The sequence below is a fragment of the Pholcus phalangioides genome, unplaced genomic scaffold (assembly GCF_987345545.1).
Source record: "Pholcus phalangioides strain wild (caught in Gottingen) unplaced genomic scaffold, Ppha-v1.0 ptg000011l_1, whole genome shotgun sequence".
Classification (NCBI taxonomy): domain Eukaryota; kingdom Metazoa; phylum Arthropoda; class Arachnida; order Araneae; family Pholcidae; genus Pholcus; species Pholcus phalangioides.
In genome coordinates, this window is record NW_028301604.1 from 30,246,690 (window position 1) to 30,272,055 (window position 25,366).

Consider the following 25,366-nt stretch of genomic DNA (forward strand, 5'->3'; position numbering starts at 1 on the left):
TATACATGCTAGTTTTTTATGCATAAGAACAAAACACTAATACAATTCAAATACAATGCCACAACAGGCAAAATGCCCAACGAGGTGAATGAGAAAAAGATGCTCATAATAAATATGGATGTCATATACTTCAAAAATACAGCAACCCAATTAAAAATGCAATTACAAACAATATATATACATGACAAAATATTATACAATGCCCATAAGAATATTTATGGTTGTCTTACTCTAAGTATGGATAGCTTCTTGATTTACTCAAACACATGCTTATCATATTTCTTTTTGAACGTGCCGATTGTGTTACAATTTACTACCTCCGGGGTAAGCAATTCCATTTATTAACAACCCTATTAGAGAAAAATTCCCTGCGACACCATAAATTTTCATTGTCCCTTACCAATCGATACTAGTGTCCCCTTGTAAAAGCAGTTGCTTGATGGTGTACTAAAAGTTCATGGTCCATCCTATCCATCCCACTGAAAATTTTGAACACTTCGATCATGTTTCCCCGACACCTGCGTTCATCTAATGTAAACATATTCAAAACATGAAGTCTCTCTTCATAACTGAAGCCCTGTGTGCCAATAAGGACACGCGTAGCTCTTCTCTGCATCTATTCAACCAAGTCAATGTCCCTCTGTACGTATGGTCTCCAAAACCTTACAGCATACTCCAGTCCAGGACGAACAAAGCCTCGAAAAAGCAGAAGAATGACTTTAGGAGAACATGAAGAGACCTTTTTGAAAATGACACCAAGCATACTATTCGCTTTTTTGACCACTGCTGAACGATGTACAGAAAACCTAAGCCACTCGTCAATGAGAATTCCCAAATTGGTCACCGTGGGTTGTCGAACCGTGGCCAAACCAAAATGAACAACCATGCACTTGTCAACGCTAAACATGAAGATCGATTCATTTGCCCATGCTGCAATCCTGTTTAAGTTTGTCTAGAGCAACTCCCTATCGCTTTCATTCCCAATTACCACATTAGCTTCACATCATCTGCAAATTTTCTAGCTACCCCCAACGATCGAGTTTATGAATAAAAAGTGAAAAAAATATGGGGCCAAGGACACTTGCTTGAGGAACTCCCCTTGTGATGCCAGTCCAACCAGAGAATTTCCTGTTCACTTAACTCATTGTGAGCTATCTCTTCACCATGATTCTATCCAATTCAGTAAGTTGCCTCCAATTCCAATCTCATGTAAAAGCTTCAAGACTTTACCATGTTGGACCCAATCGCATGCCTTCCGGAAATCAAGGTAAACGATATCTACATTTTTTCCCTTACCCAAAGCCCTCTTCCTGAACCCATGCTGATTATCCGACAATACATTATTCTCATCTATCCACTTTGCCACCTACCTTTTGATAATAATTTCCAAAATTTGAGAGGAAGCTCATCAAACGCACTGGACGATAATTGGACACAGCTTCTCTACTACCCCTCTTAAATATCAGAACAACATCATCAAGTTTCCAATCCCTTGGGAGGATATCCTCAGCAACACTACTCCTGTATATCCATGCAACTGGCCCCAAAAATTCATTAGCACATTCCCTGAGGACCCTGGGATAGATATCTCCTGGTGCTTTGCTTGCACATACATTTTTAAGAAGATTTAGGACTTCCACTTGAATATTCTTGAGGATTTTATTACCCCATACAACACCCATATATCGAATATCATTATCTCCATTAAAAACTGACACAAAAAGTCATTGAAAGCACTACACATGCCTAAATTGCTCTCTAACCTAGAGCTTCCTATCGAGAGCGGGCCAACTGTGCCCTTATATCCATTATTGACGTATCAAAAAAATGATTTTGGATCAGAGCCAATGTTATCGGCCAACCTAGATTCAACTTCCTTTTTACCATCCCTTATCGCTTTCTTCCACACTCTTTTTTTATCAATAAACAATATGTCACCTCATCCACTTTTATACTCACTGAATGCTCTTTTATTTTCTGATAAAGGTTACGCACGCTATCCGTGAACCATAGAGGGTGCTTTTTTCTAACAAAGGGTATGACGTTGTGCAAAACAGAGGACAGCTTCGTACTAAATTCTTCCCATTGACGTACAACCCCAACTGATTCCAACCAGTTTTTGAAAACTGATGCTAACCTTCCTCTCAAAACACCAAAGTTAGTTCTCCGAAAACAAGGAACCAGTCTTTTGTTATCGACCTTACCCAAAGAAAAGCTAGAAAAAACTGACCACACAATGATCACTGAAAGAAAACTCGTCCCCCACCGAAACATGTTCAACAAGATCCTCAGAACTAGTAAGAACCAAATCCAAAATAGCAGTACCCCTAGTGGCTTCTGATACATGCTGATGCAAAAAAGTATAGAGCACCAACTTAAGGAAGTCCCTTTCGTATTGATCTCTAGCTGAAAGACTCTCCCTATCTATTCCCGAGTAATTGAAATCCCCAAGTATTACAACCCTCTTACGCTTAGACATGTAGGAAACTGACCAGTACTTATTATATAGTTTGGAATCAAAACTTCAATTATAATCACCCTGTATATAGCTGATTATTTTTCATAAATCTGTTACTACTACTATACAGTAGAAACCCAATTAACTGGGCCTAACAGTGAAAGTATATAAAAAAACTATTGAATATTAAGACTGGGAGATATATAGGAGATGTGCTACTTCTTATGGGAAAGAAAATGAAAATGTATGTGAGGTAATGTAACTACTAGTACACTAGTCTTTGTCCTTTAGGGACAGCTGGTGTCTTTATTGGATTATAGGACCACCTGTGTGTGCCCCTAGCATGATGGTGTCACTACTGTTGCTGCTTCTTTGTGAAGGAAAAAAGAAACCCTGTGACATAATACACCACTACATTTAGATGTGTGATGCAATCCTTATTCATGAATTTGCTAAAGATAGAGCATTAGAATGTAGCCAAAGGTTAGAAAATGTGGTAAGAATGAGAAATTTTGGCTTCTGTATATAATAACTTTAAATAACTAAGATACTTCATATAAAAAAAATATATATTTTCAGGCCACTTTTATGAGACTTTTTGAAAAAACCTACTTATGGCAATGTTTTTAAAGACAATTGGCAACGTCCCTTATTTTATAGTAATTAGGTCATTTGAATGTTTTTTCCCCCATCAAATTTTTGTCCACTTTGATTTGTAGCTACCTTTTATTTCCCCACCCTTCATCCCTTTTTGCATTAATTAACAAATTTATCATAAATAGCATTTTTGGGCTGCAAATTACAGATATCCCGTATTTAGGGAATGCGCGAAATTATCTCAATTTCGCGCATTTTCCTTGACGAGGTATAATGAATCTAAGTATGAAATTACAATTTTTATTTGCGAATCCATATGGATATTAATATAATATCAATTACAACAATTGAATAATTTTCTATCCAATTAAAACTGAATTATCAAGCCTGCCTGTGAACCCACCTACGCCATTGTTGCGGACCAGAGGTTGAGAAATGCTGTTATAGATATACATCTTTCAAGTTCTTTAAAAATTTTAAGCCTAAATAATCAGAGATTCCCTTATACATGTTAAAATATCTAATTATTAAAATTTCATGATTGTTTTCTAACCTGATGTATTTTCATTGCCAACTGCTTACATTATAACACAAAAGGAATATTATTTTTGATAACATAACTTTTCAATTAGGTTCAAATATGAAATTCTCTTAGTTATTTTTTTAATGTTGAATATAATGACCTTCCAATATAATGTCTGTTTTCTGTGGAAAAATGAGGGTCATTATAACGAATGTGGACTGTGTATGTATGTATGTATATATATTACATGATGTGATAAATCTGTGATTATGCTTTGTAGTTAAATTTTCCCAAATTTAACACTTTTACCAATGATTGTGCATAATTCCTACTTGAAGTTGGTAAGTATGATGAATATGGAAGAAATCATGTGGAAATATCACTTAAATTCAACCATTTATCAAATTCTCTCGTACGTGATGTGTGCACCACACATCTTTTGCCATAAAAATTTAATTAAATGAAAATAAGTGTTATATAAAGATAACAATGCATAAATTATTATCAGCATTGTAATGTTAGCTTTCTTCACATTTATCAATATTTTAATCAACATCACTGATTGAATCCATCATCCTAGACTGAAGTTTGAGCAAAATGTTCAGTAAATTTAATTAACTGACAATTTATCGTATTTACCAATATCAGCAGGAAATTATACATAATCATATGCTCAAAATGCTAAGTAATTATGGGTAATATAACAGGCAATTATGAATAATAACTGTATTTATCATATTAACATATTATAATATTTTAAGAGAAAGAATGATTTCTGTAGTATTGACAGTATTTCCCTCAGCTCCGTAGTTGAATGCGGCTTATCCATAGAAACTATGGACAGTTCATAGAGTCGTCGTTGCGAGATTGGTCACAGCAGGTAATGGTGAATGAGGAATTTTCTGATTGGACAGGTGTTAAGGGTGGAGCCCCTCAGAGAGGTATCCTTGATCCCATTATTTTTCCACTTTTTGTCAATAAGCTCGATCGGATATTTATAGGTTTGTGAGCAGGTTAGCAGATGACATGAAGGTTATGGGGATAGTTGGAATCAAGGAAAGAGGGAGAGGCTCCAGACGAGCTTGAATGTGATTGTAGAGCGAGCTAATGGTTGGAGCATGACCTTTAGCATTGACGAGTGCATGTTCGCTCTTTTTGGTGCAAACGACCCACGTTCCACTTGCAAGTTGAATGGTGGTGTCATTCTGGTGGCAACTGGGATCACTGATTTGGGAGTCCCCATTGATAAGTGGCATGGGTTTACTGGACATTGTTCAGCAGTAGTTAAAAAAAGCATACAGAATGCTCAGTGTCATTGTGAATTTACAAACTAAAAAAAATATGATAAGAAATCAATTTTAATCTTTCCCAACTTTGGTGGGGCATGATGAGGATATCAATACACATATATTGTAATTTATGTTTTTATGCAATATGTATGCATTGTAATATATGTTAAGGTGAAATCTGAAATAGATTTAATGAAGTTGATGTTGAGTCAGCATCGATGGGTGGGGGAGGGGGTTTCGGGTTTGCCGACTTTTGATGACAAGTGGGGGAGGGGGATTGTGTGATGCTTATATATCAACCACCCTTTATAAAAATATGAAATATTTTTAACTGCATCTTACTTGGTGTTCCAAAAATGTGGAAAAGCCTTTCGCTAGTTTGTGGGCACTTGAACCAACATTCTCCCTATTGATAAGTCCTCTACAAAGCCACTTTAGTGACCTCTAAATGTTCCATGGATCTTTTAAGTGATCTGGAAATATGTTCCAGCTGCTTAAGTGCTTTGGAAAACTGTCCTGTGCATCACTCAAGTGATCCGTAATTATGCTGCGGATCACTTAAGTAATCTAGGAATGTGCCGCGGGTAACTTTAGTGATGTAGAACAGCACTGGGGGCCACTTAAGAGCTCTAAAACTGTGCCACAGACTGCTTAAGTGTTCTGAAAATGTGCAACAGGCTGCTGGCTGCTTAAATGTTCGGGAATTGTGCCACAAGTCACTTAAGTGTTGTGTAAATGTGCCATTTAGTTCATTTTTACAAAATTAGGTTCGTGATGGCTGGCCACATCAGACAACTCTGAGGGCTACATTTTGTCCACGATTTGGCATGGGAAGGGTCGAAATGAATATTTTTTATAAATAAATTTTGAGTTCTTAGTCTTTGAATAGCATTGAAATTAACAGAAATTGATAATTATAACATAACGGTATTTCCTTTCAAAATTAAAATTTTTTCTTAAAATATTTTTTGCAGAAAAAAAATGTTTATCATGGGGGGCACGAGTCCCCTATCCCCTCTCCCCGTACATCTCTTATTCTTATCCCAATATGTGTTGCGAGGTGGAGGGGCAGAGCTAACAAAATTTTGCTGACAAGGGTTTTGCTGACAGAGGGGTTGCGGGGGATCGAAATGGCTAAAAATCTGCTGACGCAATACTTAAACAGCCCCTAAGCAACTCCATTTAATGACGTTCAACTGTATTCATTTGCAATTCGTTCATTTTTGCAGCACCACAGTCGTTTTATGGTCACAATGGTTTATTCAAATGAGGTCTAGTAAAACCAATAACAAATGAGAATTAGAACCCAGTCTTCAGTGATGTCAAAGCTGGGATGCTGTGGGTGACCAAACACCAATAGTAACTTGTGATATGGGTCTCCGCACTCCCAGAATCGATTCAAAAGTTTAATTTCCTATATAATGCTCAAGATGAGCACTCACAGGTTCGAAACACTTCCAATGTCCCTGCCAGTCCTGTTGAACTGAACATGTTCATACATGTAATAGCCACCTTAGCCGTTAGACATTCATTCATACATAGTGCATATAAACCAATAAAATTCAATTTTTTGGAATAGTTTTAAAATATTTCTCAGGTCAGCATCAATTTTCTTACTTTTGGGTAACCATCAGGCTGTTAAGACCAGACGTGATCCAGGCTCTGTAGTAACCACCAGGCTGGTCATTTAAAGTGATTAGATAAAATAAAGTTCTATTTGGCACAACTGTGTACATAAATGGTAACAATAACATTTGCTGATGATAGTCATTATTTATAGTGCTTAAGACGACCAAACTTTGACTAATACAATTAATCAAGATTTAATTGAAATGCGCAACTGGTTTTCAGCTAATAAATTAACTATTAATGTACCCAAAACTAAATTTATCTCTATTTTCCATTGCTTAATAACCCTCTACATAATATTGATATTGTTTTCCATGATTCCAACTGCTCCCTTAACGTTTGTCATTGTAATCCTCTTGAACAAGTACATTCTATATTATATCTTGGTATTTATGTTGACTAACTTTAAATGGAATTCTCATATCACAAAACTTCACAGCAAACTTCGTTATTTGTTGTACAATTTATTCTACCTCAAATTTTTATGTCAATTCCTCTTTCCTTTTAGTTTTGTACTACTCATTTTTTCACTCTCAACTACTTTATGGTTTAACTGCCTGGGCCAGTGACTATATTATTAACTTATATCCTTTGATCACTTTGCACAAAAGAATAATTAGACAGATAACTATATAACAATTATAGTACTCTATCAATAGAACTTTTCTGATATAAATAGAAAAGTTCTAATAATTTTTTAAGAGGTGTTAACAACTTTAAAAGTTCTCTCTAAATATTTTACCACTTCGACATCTCTATTTCTTCAAATCAAGTTATTTTATTTAAAAAACAACATTCTTTACCTCTGAACACTTTTCATTCTTCTGCAAGAGTCAGCTCCACCTATTTCAATAAATAATATTGAAGAGTTTTTAAGGATAAAAAATTTCCCTTCTATAACTTCCTTCTTCTCCCTTACTAGATTTCGACTTACTTTACATTTTAAATGAAATTTCTTTTTTTTCTACAATCTGAATATTATCACCACATGTCTGCGACCACAATGACCCATCAATTCATATTGTGTTTAGTTGATTTTTTTCTTCCTTTCTGTTCACACATGTTGCGTTAATTTTTTCTATCTTTTTATTTATTTATTTAAATGCTTTACATGCTTACATGATTTATACCAAATTGTAATTTGTGATTGCCAGTAAGGGCCACATTTGGCTTCTTGGTAATTTTTTTTCCCCATATTTCTCTGTATTCCACATTTCTCACTAATAAAGTATTGTATTGCTTTGTAAATAAAATTGTGATTCACACGGTCAAATGAAATACTGTACCAAATGCTCTCTTGTTTTCTGGTATTAGATGCAACACATTTAAATAGTTCAGCATAAATCACACTCAGCACAAACTGTACACATCAAAGTTGTAACTGCCCTACTTTATATAAAGTCTTTTCTTGAAAATACCTTGGAATATATGTTGACTCAAATTGCAAATAGAAAACCCATATTGTACATCTAACTGAAAAGCTTAGATATTACCTACATAGGTTTCATCACATACAAAATCTCGTTAATATTTCTTTTCGACATTCCATATACTATGCTTGGGTTCAATCATTACTACTGAACAACACATGCACTTCATCCATATTCCTCTGCTGAATTGAAAAAAGAATTGGTACATGTTATGAATCTAATGTGATGTATGTTTCTCTGTAATCCTTGTTATAGTGCAGCCATGTATTTTTTGAACTACAAGTGAAATATAATGATTGAAGATTTGTACCATTGTAGGCCTGTTACTCTCTGTGGTGAGACTTTTTAATAGGGAGGGTGGCTTACATTAACCCCTCAAAGTTGGGAACCAGTTCAATCACTGCTACTATTGAACAGTACATGAACTTCATACACATTTCTCTATGGAATTTTTAACGAATTCGTACATGCTGGAATCTGTGTGTACGTATTGTGAACCCAACGTGAAGTTTGTTTTGGTGTAATGCTTGTTATGTGTAGTGCTGCCATAAATTTTTCTAACTATGGGTGAAGTGTAATTGAATAAGTGTTCTGTTGCATGTCTATTGTTCCCTGTGGCGAGATTTTTCAATGGAGAGATCGGCTTGCATTCGCCCCTTGAAGTTGGGAACCACAGAAAACCTGTTCAATCACCACTGCAATATGGAATAAATATTTGGGGATGCAACTATAAAACCAATCTACTTCAAATCAAGGCCGAAACTAGGGGGAGCAGACAGGTCTGGTGCCCCGGAGTGTCAGACCAGAACAAAAAGGGGCACAAATTTCACCCTTTAACCTCTCTTTCAACATTACAAGGAGCACCAAAATGAGTACTTGTTCCAGCTGACCAAGCATCTAGTTGCAGCCCTGCTTCCAATCAGGCAGTGGTGTAGCCAGGTTTCGATCCATGGTGGAGGGAAATTGTGAAGGGCGCCATTTTTTTGTTCGTGCTCAAGGCGCAAAGTTAAAATTATGCATTAGTGGAAAGAACTTTAAATTTCCCAATTTAAAAAAAACAAATTTATTTTGTTTTTAGTTGTTTTTTTCAAATTAAATTACCTTTCAATTGATTAATGTATTTTAATTTTTTAATTAATTTAAAAAAATGTAAATTCCATTTTATGTACTTATACAAATGCAAACACCAAAAACCACTGGGAAGTCACCCTAAAAGGTAGTTTGGAAAAAATTTAGATTAAAATATAAAAAAAAAATGATAGAATAAAATAAAAAGGGGGAAAAAATATTTTCTCTCTATCTAAAATTATTCCAAGATATTAAAGTACAGAGAAATCTTCATGCTTCCATTTAATCACTTTTATCATGTTACACTCTTATTGTAAGCACGTATCACATGTACACTACTTCTACTCAATCATGCATGTACTTCCAAGAAATTTCTTTTATGGAATTTCTAACAAATTAATGCATGCTGGGAAGTTCTTTCTTATATTATGCGTGACCATAATGTATATATGATGTTATAGTTATGTATGATTTCAGTTAGAGAAGTTTTGCCCTTTGCCTTCCATATTAGAAATAAAACTGGCAGATGCCTGAAGTTTCGTGTTATGCAAATACCACAGTAAAAGTCTGCCTGCTCTCTGCGGGAAGGCTTTCCAAACAAAAGATCGGTTAGCATTCGTACCTAGAAATTGAAAGGAAAAAAAAAAAAAAAGACTCACTCCAGTCAACCACCACTGTGCCACTAGTGGGGTTCAAACTGGGATGATGCCCACACGATCGCAGTTGTTATCACATACTACTAGATTGCAGATGGACAAGCAGAGGGTGGCCTGAATCCAAAAAGGTTTAGGAACCACTGCTTCAAACGAATTAGTGTGCACCAGAAATTGTTTTATGTGTCTGTAATCTATTTAAGTATCTATGAGGCGTGTTTGTAATGCCACTGATCATCTTCCGAATTGAAGTGAAAGTGGCAGGTGTATGAATCGATTGAAATATTTTTTGTTTTATTATCTACTGGCTTCCTTCCTTTGGAGATACTGTTTAAAGGGGAATTCAGCTCGAAGTTGAAAAATTTAAAAAGGCATTGCGCATAGTATATGCATATTTATTTCCAGTGAAACAAATTCATGCAATGACATTTTATAACAAATCAGAGAAGAATAGAAATATGTCGAGTGATTAATGGTTCAGACTAGCGAAGGGGTTCTCAAACTTTTTCCATCCGCGGTGCCCCGTTACTTTAATCGATGCTTGCCCGTGGCTCCCCACACAGAGCAGTTTAACAAAGAATCTCTTTGAAAAACCTTAGGGATGCTCCGCAGTGCCAAAGGTTGGTGATGCACAGTTTGAGAACCCTCTGGACTAATAAGTTCTTGGATTTTGCCCCTCGTAATTTGACCAGAGGGCCTTCAGCAAACCTCACGATGCCATAGTTCATATTGGAAAGTATCGTAAGCCTTCGAATAAGCGCTAATTGGAAAACACTAGATAATCTTTTAAGAGCAGACTCAACATTTCGTGGACACTTTTTGTTTTTCTGAAATAATATGTGTGTGTATCTTCAGTTACTTTTAAACTTTCCTCGTAATACATGGACAATTCCACGCTCAGTCCAGGTGCCTCAAGTGCAAAAGGGACTTCATGAAGATGAGATCCAGTTAACATTTTTGAGAGTGAACTATTAGGCAGGAATTTCTGAAGAGGTAGAGGGCCTTACAAAAGTGCCTTTGATGGTTGTAAGACGCCCTGCTTAGACCACCTATGTGTTGTTGTGGGAAATAAAGAAACAAATAACGTCTGGAATTCTGCTTTAAAAAGCGATGAGTATATATATAGTGCATTTATATTATTTTATTTCGGAAATATTCAACGGATTCTCAAAGTGTGTGTGCTCGTGGCTCATCGCCACACTTTCTTGAGAGATGTCTCAACGCGTTGGTGTATTGATGCGTGCTCATTCAGTTCTTTGTAGAGGGGTTTTTTTTAATTAATTAATTTATTTATTTAAATACCAAGCTACAGAAAACCATCCAATTACAGCAAGGTTGACCTAAATATTGTAAATATAATAAAATCAAACAGAAATGAATACCAATACACAGATATAAAATACATAAAACTGAAACAAACACTAGTCAATACCAAATAAGTAAAATTAAGGCTATATAAAATCACCAGATCAATTAAAAATGAATATAAATAAATAAAAACACATGGTGATTAAAAATAAAATGAAAAATGAATAAACAAAGAAAAAGGAAATATTTTAACAGTCAAATACAAGATATCATTTAAAGAAAAAAAAATTGCTGATCATTCGGAGAGAAGCTCTTTGAATTTACCAATAGGTGTTGCAAATATATCAAATTTGTCAGGTAAACTATTATACAAAATACAAAATCTGTTTATAGCACAAGACAGACCAATCAATGTCCTAAAGTGAGCTACATGAAATAATTTATTTGACCTGGTGTTGTACCGTGTGACCAAGAATCCTATTTTAGATAACAGAAAAGAACAATCGATATTACCATTAACTAACCTCCAGAAAAATTTCAAAAGAATGAAATTTCTTCTCTTTTGGAGATTGGTAATTAAAAAAGTTTGTCTGAGAAAAGTTGTTGAAATTGTAATGTCATATGCTCTAAATTTCTTAAAATACAAATATGGCATAAATGAATTTTGCATAATTTCAATATCATCAATAGCATTATTGTAATGAGGATTCCAAACAACAGATGCATATTGAAGTTTTGATAGAGTTGAAAAGAACAATCATTGTATCCAAATTGGTGAAATCTTTAGTTATTCTTTTAAGCCAACCGAGTTTGCGATATGAATTACTACAAATGTCGTTACTCGATACACCAGTGGTAAATGTGGGTTAATTTATCTTGAACAATAGAACAAGATTCAAAATTTACAATAAAATCAAATATTTTAAAATCATCAGCAAATAATGAACAATTATGAACAGCAGCCGAAAGGTCATTAATAAAAATGAGAAACAATAGAGGTTCAAGAACAGACCCCTGAGGGACTCCAGATGTTGCACAAAATCTATCACTAAGAGACGAGCCAAAAGATACAAAAATCAATCTGTTTTTTAGATACGAAGCAAATAAATTGCAAGTATCATCGCAGAAACCAATTTTTTTTAGTTTGTACATTAATATAGAGTGGCTAATACAATCAAATGCTTTTGCGAAATCTGTGTAAATTAAATCGAGTTAACTTTTATTAGCTATGGCTTCAACAATATGGGTATTGAGGGAAAGAAGATTGGTAACCGTAGATCTATTTCTAACGAAACCATGCGGATTTGGGGAGATACAGGTCTTAATTTGAGCATATATTTTATCATATAAAATAGACTCAAATATTTTAGATTATATTTAATATTTTTTGATAGACAATTTTATGTCTATCACCTTTTTAAGAATTGGAACGATTCTTGCTTTCTTCCATTCATCTGGAAAGATCCCATTTTTAATAGACATATTAAAAATTAATAAAAGTGGATACAGCAAATGCTCAGCACACGCCTTAATAAAATATGGAGGTATACATCAATACTTCTGGAGCTACTCCCCTTCAATCTTTTTATACTACAAGGAGATAAAAAGAATATTGACATCATCAGAAGAAACAGGGAAGTCGTTGTTTAAAGCAGAAAAATGATTGTGATCATCTTCAGAAGTTGTGAAATTCGATACAAAAAACTTGGTGAAACCATGAGCAATCAAGGTGTCTGTTGATAAAACATTGTTTTCGAAATACATATACTTAGGTGCATTCTTATTTTTTTTTGTTACAATAAGACCAAAATTGTTTTGGGTTGAATCTGAGAGCTGCTTCAATATTATCGATATATTTTTTATGAGCTTGTGTTACATAAAGTTTAACCTTAGCTCTATAACATTCATATTTTACTAGATCAGAGATAGTATTAGTCATCAAATACCTTTTACGAAATTTCTCCTTACGTTTGATATTGTAAATAATACTCCTATCACACCAGGGAGGATATTTTAGAGTAAAATTCTTTCTTAATGGTACACTCGTATCAAAGATTGTAAAAATGTAGAAGTAAAACATATGAACAGCCTCATTGACATTAGTGCACAAATGTAAAAAATTCCAATCAAAGTGACAAAAAAAATTATACAAGGAATGAAAGTCAGCTTTTTTAAAATCATAATTAAAATCCTTAACTCCCTTGATAGGATGACGCTGAACAGAAAGTTTATCTAAAGATATCAATAATGCTGGATGGTGGGTGTCCTCTTTTATAAGTGAAAATTCCTCCCTGTTGACTGACACAGAAAAATAAGGCATTGATACCAGAACCAGATCCAATATCCTTCCAAATGAGTTAGAGATAAAATTACATTGAATAAAGGAATATTGTTGCATGAAGTTGAAAAGACTAGAAACATATCTCGATCGACCATCATGCAAATCATCGAAACTAATACCCCAATTAATTCCAGGAATGTTAAAATCCCCAATTATAATTAAATTGTGCTTATCATCATTGTAAAATTTATCAAAGATATTATACAATTCACAATAATACTGAAAGCTACAAGTTGGCGAACAATAAACACAGCACAAATATAAGATTCTGCCACCATTGCAAAATATCTTAACACAAGTTATCTCCAAGATACAATCAAGAGCAATAGAACTAACTTTAAATTTATTTTTTGCTGCGATAAGACCACCACCACCTCTCGAGCAATTTAGATTACTGCATGATCGGTCACAGCGAAATACACAGTATCTATCATCAAATATTTCACTATCACATATATCTGATATAAGCCAAGTTTCTGTTAGACATATAAAATCATGGTTGCTGGAAAGAACTGAATTTTTAAAAGATGATAATTTAGTTCTAAGGCCTCGTACATTTTGATAATAAACATATCTTCTCTAGTCAATTATTATCGTTTGATCTCTGTTCCAAGTCTGAATTAGTGTCCACATTGGCCGACTTTTCAATTTGAGATGCATGTACTTTCCCATAAAAGGCAGAAATAATGGAACCTTCAGGCCAGAGCTCACCATTTAATAAAATGTTAATGTCATCTTCATTAGCTTCAATATGGAAGGAGGCGTATGATTTATATTTCGTTTTCATCTTGGTGCATAAGAAATTATTAAGGTTATTAGAGAATTCAAGAATCGAACAATATCCTCGGTTGTACTATCGGGACTTAATCTGGATAAAAACACAACTGATTTCTTAGAACGATTAACCACTCCTTTAAGAATCGAACTTTTACTATTTAAAATTGGCTTGTTAGCTCGAGGTGTATTATCAACACCAGAAGCTACCTTAGGCTGAGTTGAATTGTTCCGATTAAATGTTGAGGCATCAGCTTGTTGTCTATTCCATAGTGTGTGGCCGGAAGTAGCATAACCAGGTACAGAGGTTATATCTTGTAACGATTGCGGCGACACTTTCTTTGAAAAAGTCTTAGAGAGAGTCAGACCCAAGGAAGATCCACCAGTCACTTCAGTATTGGATGACAATTTTGCAACTTCCATTTGAACCGTTGGAATGATTTCAGTAAGTTGTTCAACTTTGCTCAGTCGGTTCTCAATTCTAAGAAAACAACTTTTGATTAAGTTCGATAAAGCAAGAAAATTAGAGCTGACATCAGCAGGAAAATTACCACCACTATTAGCAGAAAAAAAGATTGATTTTTCCGATAAATGCGCATCTTCATACATCTTACTCCGATTCGGCACACTGCTGTATATGCATAATGATGAAACAAACAGTGATTCATAGAAAAGAGAAACTACACCATGAAAAAGACAATGTTCCTGAAAAAGTCATATTTCAACATAAAGTTATGCATTATCGCCATATAATATAGTACAAATATAGACGACTATAATTTCATCTCCCATTCTCTACATATCAGAGCTCTATTGACCTAAGATTTCAAGTTTTTTATTTACCCACCTTTAAGAAAAACTCTTCCAGAACCCCCTTTTGTGCCCCAAAATCTTGGGTTTTTTAGGGCTCAAAAGCTCATATCTGTTTTCCACCTTTTCCTAGTCTTTGACACTACCCTATACACAAGCTAGTAGCTCTTACCAAGGCACCTGCAGATAACATGGCATTTCTAGGCACTATGAATCTATCTAAGTCCCCCAATATATAAAGTGGTATTTCTAAAAGTTGAAGCTGTACCTAAGGTGACCATGGAAAAGGCGATACTTCTTGGAACTTGAATCCTAGCCATTACTTCATAGGTTCAGTGCTCTGTCCATAATAGGTTCCTGTGCCTAATTTCTTCAAAAGGGACCTTAGTGAATGCTCTTGGTGGCCCTTCAGAACAGAATGAGTATTTCATGAATGCCATATCTTCATACCTATGAAAGGTATTTCAAGGAACTCTACCGAGAATGCCCAATGGCAAGAAAAAGTGAAAAAGGTTGACGGCCCCCTGGCCTAGGGCATTCACCGGAAAGTGAGAGAATGTGGGTTCGATTCCTCGCAAAAGGCAGCTGAATTTTCTCCCTTTCCAAAAATTCATCTTTGCAACAGCCAGTTGTTAAAAACCTTTGTATGGATAGCGGAGAGTGACATCATGCTTTCATAAGTCGCCATCTGGTGGTTCTATCAAAGTTCACAACTGCTGATGCTGCAGTTGTGAACTTGGCCAGAGTCAGGTCTGGCTGCCCATGTACAGTACCTTTCAGTGCCCATGAGCTCCAAGGAAAAATTGAGAGATTCGTTGCCTTTATAGTCTAGGGCAGTGGTGCGCAAAGCGCGGGTCACGAGGGGTCGTGAGAGATTCTCCAAAATAAAAATTTCTAAATAAGAAATTCATTTTTATTTTAAAATACGTCAAAACTATAGAATGCCTTTATTTAGCCGAGCTAATTACCATGTAATAGACAATGTAATTTTAACAAATTCTAACTGTGCAATGATCAACATTCTTGGCTCTGTCATGCCAAACCCCAATAGCACAATGGTGATGGAATACCAATCATTAGAAAGAGGTCAGAAATTTCTACGTGTCCGATATCGAATGATATAGTAAAAATGTATTTAATAAATGCCAAAATATATTGATTTTTTCTCTAAAATAGTTTTACTCTCATTTTTACAGCATTTCGTTTCGTAGGAGAATTTCCTATAACTAGTTTCTTTTGAAATAATCCAAATTTTTGCCCATCATAACGTCTCACTTGCCATTTATAATGACCAAGAACGGTATAGGACACGATGTGTTTTCCCTCTCCCCTGTCAGTGAGTGTTAAAGCCACTTGAAAGTTAATGCAGCTTTGGTGAGCGTCAACAAAGATGACTATTTTGGAAGAGAGAAAGGCACTGCATTAGTTACAAGCTGCGAAGGCTGGCGATTTTATTGTTTTTAAATAAATTATAATGTTAAAAATAAGGATTAATATTAAAATATAGAGACGTGAGATCTGAAAGACCAAATAGTTGACACTGAAGACAGCATTTAGAAAAAAGGTAAGCATTATTTTGCTATTGAACTAGAGCAGTATTTCTCAAACACTGGGCCCTGCCATCATTCATTCCGGGCCACGAGTGATTGGTAGTTTCCTTTCTCCCCCCCCCCCTTATTCATTTGTCGATAGTGGTGTTTGACCAGGCTTTTTCCTTCAAAAAAAAAATGAAACCGGGCAGCTGGCTTCCAAAGGTTGAGAACAGTTGAACTAGAGGATAAATTTTCCAAGATATTGTCAATGTTTGTTTTTTTACAGTCGTTTTTTTGTTATTTAAATTTATAAATCTGTTCCCTCCTGCTGGGCTGTGATCTCCTTAGGTCAGGTTAAAATGGGCCCCTCTGTAGTAAATTTACAGTGTGAAAAAAAGGTAAATAAGGGTTTTCACGGCGCTTGAACAGTATGTGCCAGAACTTGGGAGCTGAGGCTATAAACTAAACAATCATGGGCAAGGTCGTAGCGTGCCTTCTTGGGCATGCCCTTTATAAGATTGCTAATTAAGTATATATATTTTTTATGAAGCCCCATTTGGCTCAGTGCCTCTGCCTATTTTCAGTCCCGATTATGCACCTTTTTGCATCCTAAGCCTCACCCATGGGCTATCAGGGAAGGGGACTTTATGTGATTCTCTGAAGTAAATTTTTGTATAAGACTGTATATTTTACATGAATTATATTTTTATGTAAAAATTGAACAATGAATTTTGTCATGACAGAGAATTCAATCATTGTGCCCTCCTTCCCCAAATGCAAGGACATGCTTAAAATTGTTTAAAGTATGTACGTAATGAATCAAATATGAAAATGGAAATGTATTATTTAAAATCTATATACTATATTACCTATTTGAAATTTTACATGCTATGAGTTAAACTTGACTGAAACTTCAATACAATGTGATAACTGGCTATATAAAAATATTGTTCTTCGGTCTTGGCACACTTAGTGTTAAAATATTTCATTAATAACAATGTAATATTCCTTTTGTCTCTCACTGTCCTCATTCCTAACTCTCTAGGTCACTCTCCATGCTTGCACACTCTCTAAGTTGCTTTTTTTTTTCCTCACAACCTAGTTCATTTGCTCTTTAGGTCACTCCCATGCTTATACACTCTAACAAACTAACCTGATCCATAGGCAGAGATAGACTTGGGAGTCTGGGGGGGGGGGACGCACGATCATGATGTCAATTCATATATACATTAGATCGATGGAAAGTTCAAGCATAGGTCTCCATAAAAAACTTACAAAAAAATAAAAATTTGAATTCTACACAAAATATTTTCAAAATGGTGCATTTGTTTGTAGTTTATGTGTACAATTACAGATTATTTATATAATTTACAATAAAATAAGTATTAAGAAGACACCAACGACCAGACCACCAAGAATAAGGCAAATACACAAAAAATACAAAAATGTGTACTTTTCGTGTATTTTCCTTATTCATTGGTTCGTTATTGCATGTGACGCATCAGAAATGGGAATCTGGGCTTCCCTGGGGCAAAGAAACACTGAAGGGAGTATTATGCCTATCACTTTTGCAAGCCAGAAATTGACCCCTACTCAAAGTCGCAGGGCAGCAATTGAATGAGAGGCATATGCAGTTATTTGGGCATTAAAGAAATTTCAGACATGCATATTTGGTTCCACCATCCAAGTCTACAGTGATCATAACCTGTTAAGATATATAACAGAGTGTGCTCCACACAATGCCAAATTGCAAAGGTGGTTATTAGCATAGAATGTTTCAACCTGGGAGCATATATATCTGCTTCCATAGCTTAGATGGTAGAGCACTTGTCCAGCAAGCGAGAGACCGGGGTTCGAGTCCCTGTGGGGGCAGTGATGAATTTTCTTCCTTGTAATCTTCATCTCCACAAATAACCAGTCTCTCAATGAATCTTGTATTGACAAGTGGAGAGGAAATTTCTATATGCATAACCATGATGGTTATGAAATGTGGAATGGTATTAGCATATATTATTATTATTTGTATTATGTATCCTATATATATTTTTTTTGAAGGAAAATAATTGCATTATGTTGTACTTGCACATAGTATGTTCATATTGGAATGAGTGATGAGCATTACATTGTGTAAATCTTTCATGTGATGGCTCGACTCCTGTCGATGGTTTGTAGGGCCAATAGTGGTTGGCATGAACCCTCAGTGTTAAATAATTTGGACACAGATAAGGGATTTGTTCCACTAGAACTTGAAAGGAACTATCTTGGAGGTTCTGTCAAAGGGACACTGATCACTGCTACATGTCATCAAAGTTGATTTGTTGGTGGGTGTTTAACCGAGCCGACAAAATTTGGGATGGGGGTGTCACGTACTGGGATGCACCCCTCCCCATTTCATGACATTGTCTTTCCCACGAGAAAGAAACCTCACAGATGGCTAAGGGGCCAAGGTCAAGACGGGGGACCGGAGAGCGGGGGTGGAAGAGAAATGAAAGAGAAAGGAAAAGAAGAGAGAGAAGATGCTTGATTGCAGTGGTCAGAGAAGGATACAAAAGATGAGCTCTCAAGGAGAGAAAGTACAGTTATGTAAGATGTGATGAAAGGATACTGATTAAATATTAGACATTATTAAACTACATCGGATTTTTTATTTAAATGAACCAACACCGGCATTGGTGAAAAAGATGTCCGGCACATTTTCATTCTATAAAACTGAATTTGTTCGGCTAAGAAGAATCCTGTGAATTTCGGTCACTGTTTAGAAAGTCCAAATCAATCCAAAAATCAAATATTTTTTAACATGAAGCTCAAGATGAACACCCACTGATGCAAAATATTTCCACATCCCTATTCCAGTGCAATTGTATCAGTAGCTATTATCTTTTGCGGTATTCATGTGATTGGTTAGATTATTTTGATGTTAGAGAATGTACATTTTTCACACCATAGGCATAAAGTTATCAAAAATATTGGTGGGACGCCAGCTCAACATTTCAGTATACACCTATTTAAAATTATCAAGATTTCATGAAATATTGTTGGGAGGGAGGCTTGAGTTAGTGAAAAGTTGCACCTGTGATTCATACTCAGTAACCTATATTAGAGAAATATATTTTATATCAAAATATTCTCAATATTCAATAAATTAAAAGAAATGTATTTTCAATGTTTTGTAGGTTTTGTCTGAAACATAAAAGATGGCTGAAATTTTTTGCTGGCATGACGCACGCAATTCCATCTGCAATAAAAAGTCTTGTCATCTTACCTGCAGCTATATTAAAAAAAATTATCAATATGTGAAAATATCTCTTTAAGAACTTGTATATGGAGCAATATTAAATCATGTCTAATAATTATATTTGTGCTTGCTTTATCTTTGCTCTCTTAATTTAATCCCCAGAAAACTGGAACCAGTTTTATTTGAACAGGTCATATAAAATACATTTAAAATTATTGGTGGTGTGTTCAAATGGCCTGAATTTCCAGGATCCTGTACGTACTATATAGTGTGAGGTAAGTACACCAGTAATAGGCTTCCTTTTTCAAGTTTTAAAAAATATATTTCAAAAGTTATGAGAAAACTCTGTAGACTTTTTGTACCATATACTAAGCCATATTCTTTCAGTTGCCCTTTGGTGTCCAGCTGGTTTTGGAAAAAAAAAACACACAAAAAAAAAAAAAAACAGTTGGAAAAGGATGCCAATTATCAGTCAAAGCAACACATTTCATTTTGCACTAAAGAGTAATAATTTCATAGGATGATATTCTAAATACAAAATTGATTGTGCTTCAAAGACATCGCACATGAAGTTGAAAGGGTGGCCTATTCTAAACTCAATCATTTTCACGTTATTCAAATTGTATGACGTGCCATTGTTGCAATCAAGCCTAGCAATCTTGTTAGAGTGGTATTTGCCTCTGTGAACAATCTTAAATACATTTTTGCCTTTAATCATATATACTACATCTTTTAAGAGAATTCTTTTCTATCCACATATGAAGATATTAAGACAAAAAAAGAATGAGACTAAATTTCTGCAGAAGCAAATTCTCAAATGCTTAGATATAAAATAAAGAGACAATGAAGCTTAGAAAACAGAACAAGCAAGAATTGGAAAAAAATAAAAAAATAAAAAAAATATAACTCAAAATAAAAATTAAAGTAGTTTCATGTGTTTGTGTCACTTTTAAATGTAAAAAAAAGCACTCTCAAAAATACATATCACTATATGCATGTTTCAAGAAATAAAAGAAAAATAATTGCTCAAGGTTTGAGACTGACAAGAAATAATAGGTGTTTTGTTCATGTATAAAATTATGTGTTCTGCATAATATGTCCAGATATTATTGCATTATTTCCACATTTCAAATTGGAAGAGGGGAACCTTATTTATTCCTTGGATAAAAAAAAAAATCACCTGTGACAGAACGCAAGAAAGTCAAATTTTCATTTTAAATTATAGCATACCACTTATTGTAATATTTTGCATTGATGTTTCTTTTTTACAGTTTTGTCAAGCCTATTACATATATTTCATTGTTTTTATTTAATATCTGGGTGGCCCCTCACAGGTATATGGACTGTAATATTATTTTATTTATAGCTTAGCAGTCAAAATTTGATCTAGTAACAATAACAGATGAGTTTGAATTATAATAAAAAAAATTATTATACAAATAATTACTTTAAATATTAAAAATAACTGATTAAATACTTTGAACTGGCTCACTATTGTTACATTTGCCTTTGTAACAGTAAAGTTCTATTTTTACGTTCAGAACACATAAGTGTTTTGTATAGTAGCATTAATAAACTGAATTCTCAACTCAACTAGAACTTATGCATCAGAGTTTTTCAACTAGTGTGCTACATGAGAATTGTAGTTGTGCCATAAAAATTTTTTAAGGAAATTATCAGATTAATTTTTAAAAGAAGTCTGAAGCCGCAGATATTGATTATACAGTATCTGAGTACTTAAGTGCGAGGAATTTAATTTTTTTTTCAAATTAGATGCATCTGTAAGAGGTGAAACTGAGCAATTGAGAGAAAACAATAGTTAAAATATTGGCCATGGTTCATTTCTATTATCATTTAATGGAAGAATTTTCAAGAATTGCACAAAAAAAGAAATACCTCTGTTCTCGTTATCATACCTTATTATATTTGTGGAAAACAATCTTTTCTGCATTTCATTTGATACTATGGAATACAGAAATCTATTACAAATAATAAATCTTACAAGAAGATATTTAAACCTATCCCTGCCCGAAATTCAACCTAGCAAAAGCAGATATTGTAAACTGTATTAACTTACTCGGATTCAACATTAAATTAAATTAACAGCATAATGGCTGAGTTTTTGAATTTTAATTAATTTTTTTGTGACCGATTATAGTAAATAGTTATTTAAAACAAATTTTGTGACAATCATAACAAAAAATCATTTTTCTATTCTATTTGAATTCAAGTGTGCCGCAGGATGAAGAAAGGGTAGACTTCTCGAAATAGGAATGTGTCGACATGTTTTACATTGTAATAACATAAATCATAGATAATGTAATCATAAACATCAAACTACATCGACAAATGTTTACATCGAACAGTGTAGGGTCAGATATAGTTCAACGTTGGATTCGCTACGTCAAACTGCGTCGATAAATGTATGCCATTTTTACGTTGAACAATGTTGGGACAGATATAGTTCGACGTTGGATTCGCTACGTCGAAACGGTATCAAAATCTCTACGTGGTTCTATATTGATATGCTACTGGGGACCACCAATAGACAGTGCCTTCATTTCCAGCCCATCTCATTAATGGCAGTAAATTGCAATATAGGGATATGGCCAGAGTTGGTGCTTGGTGAAGTAGTATATCCAAAACTAAATAAGATATGTAGAACTTAGAGATTCACTTTTGCAACTTACCTAAAAGAAATTAGTGATCAAGATCCAGTTGATTTGCAGTTTTGTTATTGAGTCCATATGAAATAAATAAAATAAGCAAGAGATATGTACAAATTTTATGTTGAATGGAAAAATCAAAGTTTATTAGCACTGTGATGAAGCTCTTTATAAGTCGTTAATTTGAATTAGCTGATAACATGTTCCCATGTTCAGGGTCAAACCATTTTTGTTGTCAGGAGAGGTTCTAGAAGTACCTTTACTGCCTTTGCCTCCCCAAGACTACTGATGCCCCATAACATGGTGTCCCTGAACATCATTCCCCACTTTGTGCCCTACTGGTTACTCTTGAGGGATTTGCTGAACTTCCTTTCAATGTGAAGGGAAAGGTAAGTTATGATGATTTGGAAAGAAGGTAGGAAATGACCTACAGAGCATCCACAGGTAAATCAGAGGGACTGGGAGATAATAAATATGTTGATCTGACTATTGCTCTTTTTACCCTCCACCCACACAGCAACAGTGGTGGAGGGTAAAAAGAGCAATAGTCAGACCAACATATTTATTATCTCCCATCCCCAACCCATTCCCTCAGCACATTAGAGAGACTCTGTATCTTGTCAAGATCTCTGGGACCTTTAACAGTGACTGAAGTTGCATCTTAGTGCATGGGTAGGGGAAAAAAAGCAAAAGCCAATACATGTATTTATTAGCCCCACCCAAGAAGAACCATCAGAGTACTTTCATGTAGGCCATTATGGGGGCAAATTGTTCCAGGAAAACACCCTTCCCATACAAGAGTTGAATGTTTCAAGTAGACGCTTGCACCCATCCCACTAGAAAACTTGTGGGGCAACCAGGGGCTTTGTACTATGCAATGCTACCCCCCAAACCCATCCTACAAGGAAGGAAAAACAGCTGTATAACAAGTATGCATGAATCAAGATCAACTGGAATTTTTTTCCCTCTCCACTATCAACCCAAAACAGCTATCACCTGACACCATTCTTTTTTTTTTTTTTAATTCTTAGGGAAAAAAGCAGCAGGATTTTTATCTTTTATTGTGTGCCCAAACCTTTCAGCGGATTTTTCAGTGACAAGAAAAAAATAGAAACTTAGAAAAGTTTTTCTAACAGAGATTTAAGATCCTCCTGGATTTATTTACATATATCTGATGTATAAAAACGGCTTCCATAATATTGGGGGTTCTTTCCTTCACTCCATAGTTTAGTAAGTTCAACCGTAGAAACTGTGGACAAACCATAGCAGTTGGCAACTCAAGAGCCCAAAAAAACCCAACATAAAACACAAAAGAGGTTATGGAAGAATTTTTCTTAAAGGTGGGGGAAATAATAAAACCTCTAATTTAGGATAAATAGCACTCTGAAATGCAGAGAATGAGGGAGGAAATTACAGTCATCTTTATTGTATGATAATATATTGTAATATATTATAAGTTGATAATGCATAATTTTGGTTTGAAAATGTAACTTTCCCAGAATCATCACCTTTTTTTTGTTGTTACTCTTTTCTTTGAATCACTGTGTGTTTGTCTCATCATTATGCATATATAGTAGTATGCTAAGTCTGAAAAATTATTCCGTGGAAAAAGTTATGACCTGTAAGTTTGTCACAACTCATGACACATATATTATATCCCCCTTCCAATTAATCCAGTATTTATTGAACTTTTGGCACCCATGCCCCCAACTTTGTCATCATTTATCACTGGCTCCCTGGAATAGCCTAATGTAAAAAAGAACCGCTTCAAAGGACTAAATAAGCACACATCTCAATATACTAATGCATGGTGACGCCCCTCAAAATAGGTTGGTGATCAACCCAGGTGCTATCAGCATGATGCAAACTTTGAGGATCCATTGAATATTTCCAAAATAAAATATAAATGCACTATATATACTCATCACTTTTTAAAACAGAATTGTGGTCGTTATTTGTTTTTTTATTTGCCACAAAAACACATCAGTGGCCTACACAGGGCCATCTTACAAGCATCCAAGTGATTTTTCTGAGTCGTCCCCTATCTGTTTAGAAATACCTGCTTAAAAATACACTCAAAAATTTTAATAGGTTCTTTCCACGGCATTTGGAATCTTAATGAAGCCTTTTTTGCACTTGAGGCACATGGACCAGGCCCGGGTGTGCAAATGAATTATGTGTGAAATTTATAAGTAGCTGAAGATGCATATGTATACTGTTTCAGAAAAACAAAAAGTGTCACTGAAATGTTGAGTCTACTCTTAAAAAATTACCTAGATCAGCGTTTTTCAATTAGCTCTTATATAAGGTCTTATGATACTCACTAATATGGACTTTACTGCCGTGCAGTGTGCCAGCGCTTACCCAAAGGTCCTATGGTCAAACAAATGTAACATGAGGGACCTGCAAATTGGAGGCAGTATAATGGGGGTCTACAGATTGCTGGTAGGAACAACGCAGAGAGTCGCCATCTACCTCAGATATTGTGACAATTGTGCAATATAATTTTCATTTAGAAATGTTTGTAAATATAATTATACCTGAAAAGAGCAATATTTACTTCCATGCCGTTGGTGAGCCATGGCTCACTTTTACGGTCAATAGCCTAATATCATGAGATTCTTCATATTACAATAGGCCATATGTTGTAGACTCCAGCCAGGTCTTCAATGTTCCCGTTTTTAGTGTTTCCAGATTCCATATGTAATAGTTGTGCCATAATATTTTATTCCGTCTAAATATGCAAATGAGAAGTTGTCTGTCAAAAGATTGTTAATTTCACAGTGCTGCTGATCCTACATCCTGATTCACGATGATGGATGATGGGAAAGAGCTCCCTCAAATACCAGCAGTGCTGGGAACAATCGCATTCAATTCATCTCAGTATAACGTAGTCTTTCTAACCTAGTTCTTTCCTAAGGCACTTCGTTCTGCGAGAGCTGTGCTCTGAGTCACACTTCTTCTGTCACCATGTACTGCTGATCTAGTGACATACTTCAGCACCATTCCAGTTGTCTGGCCTTTCTTCCTGTTCACCCCCTCACTGCTGGTCT

The 25,366-nt window shown here is 34.9% G+C and overlaps 1 protein-coding gene and 1 non-coding gene across 5 annotated transcripts in view; one reads left to right on the forward strand and one right to left on the reverse strand.

The window, feature by feature from the left end:
- LOC149080327 (bridging integrator 2-like) overlaps positions 1 to 25,366 on the reverse strand; it is a 428,403-nt gene that overhangs the window by 128,854 nt on the left and 274,183 nt on the right. The window lies entirely within an intron of this gene.
- TRNAA-AGC (transfer RNA alanine (anticodon AGC)) lies at positions 18,213 to 18,284 on the forward strand. Its single transcript has one exon. It is a non-coding gene; the product is annotated as a tRNA-Ala (tRNA).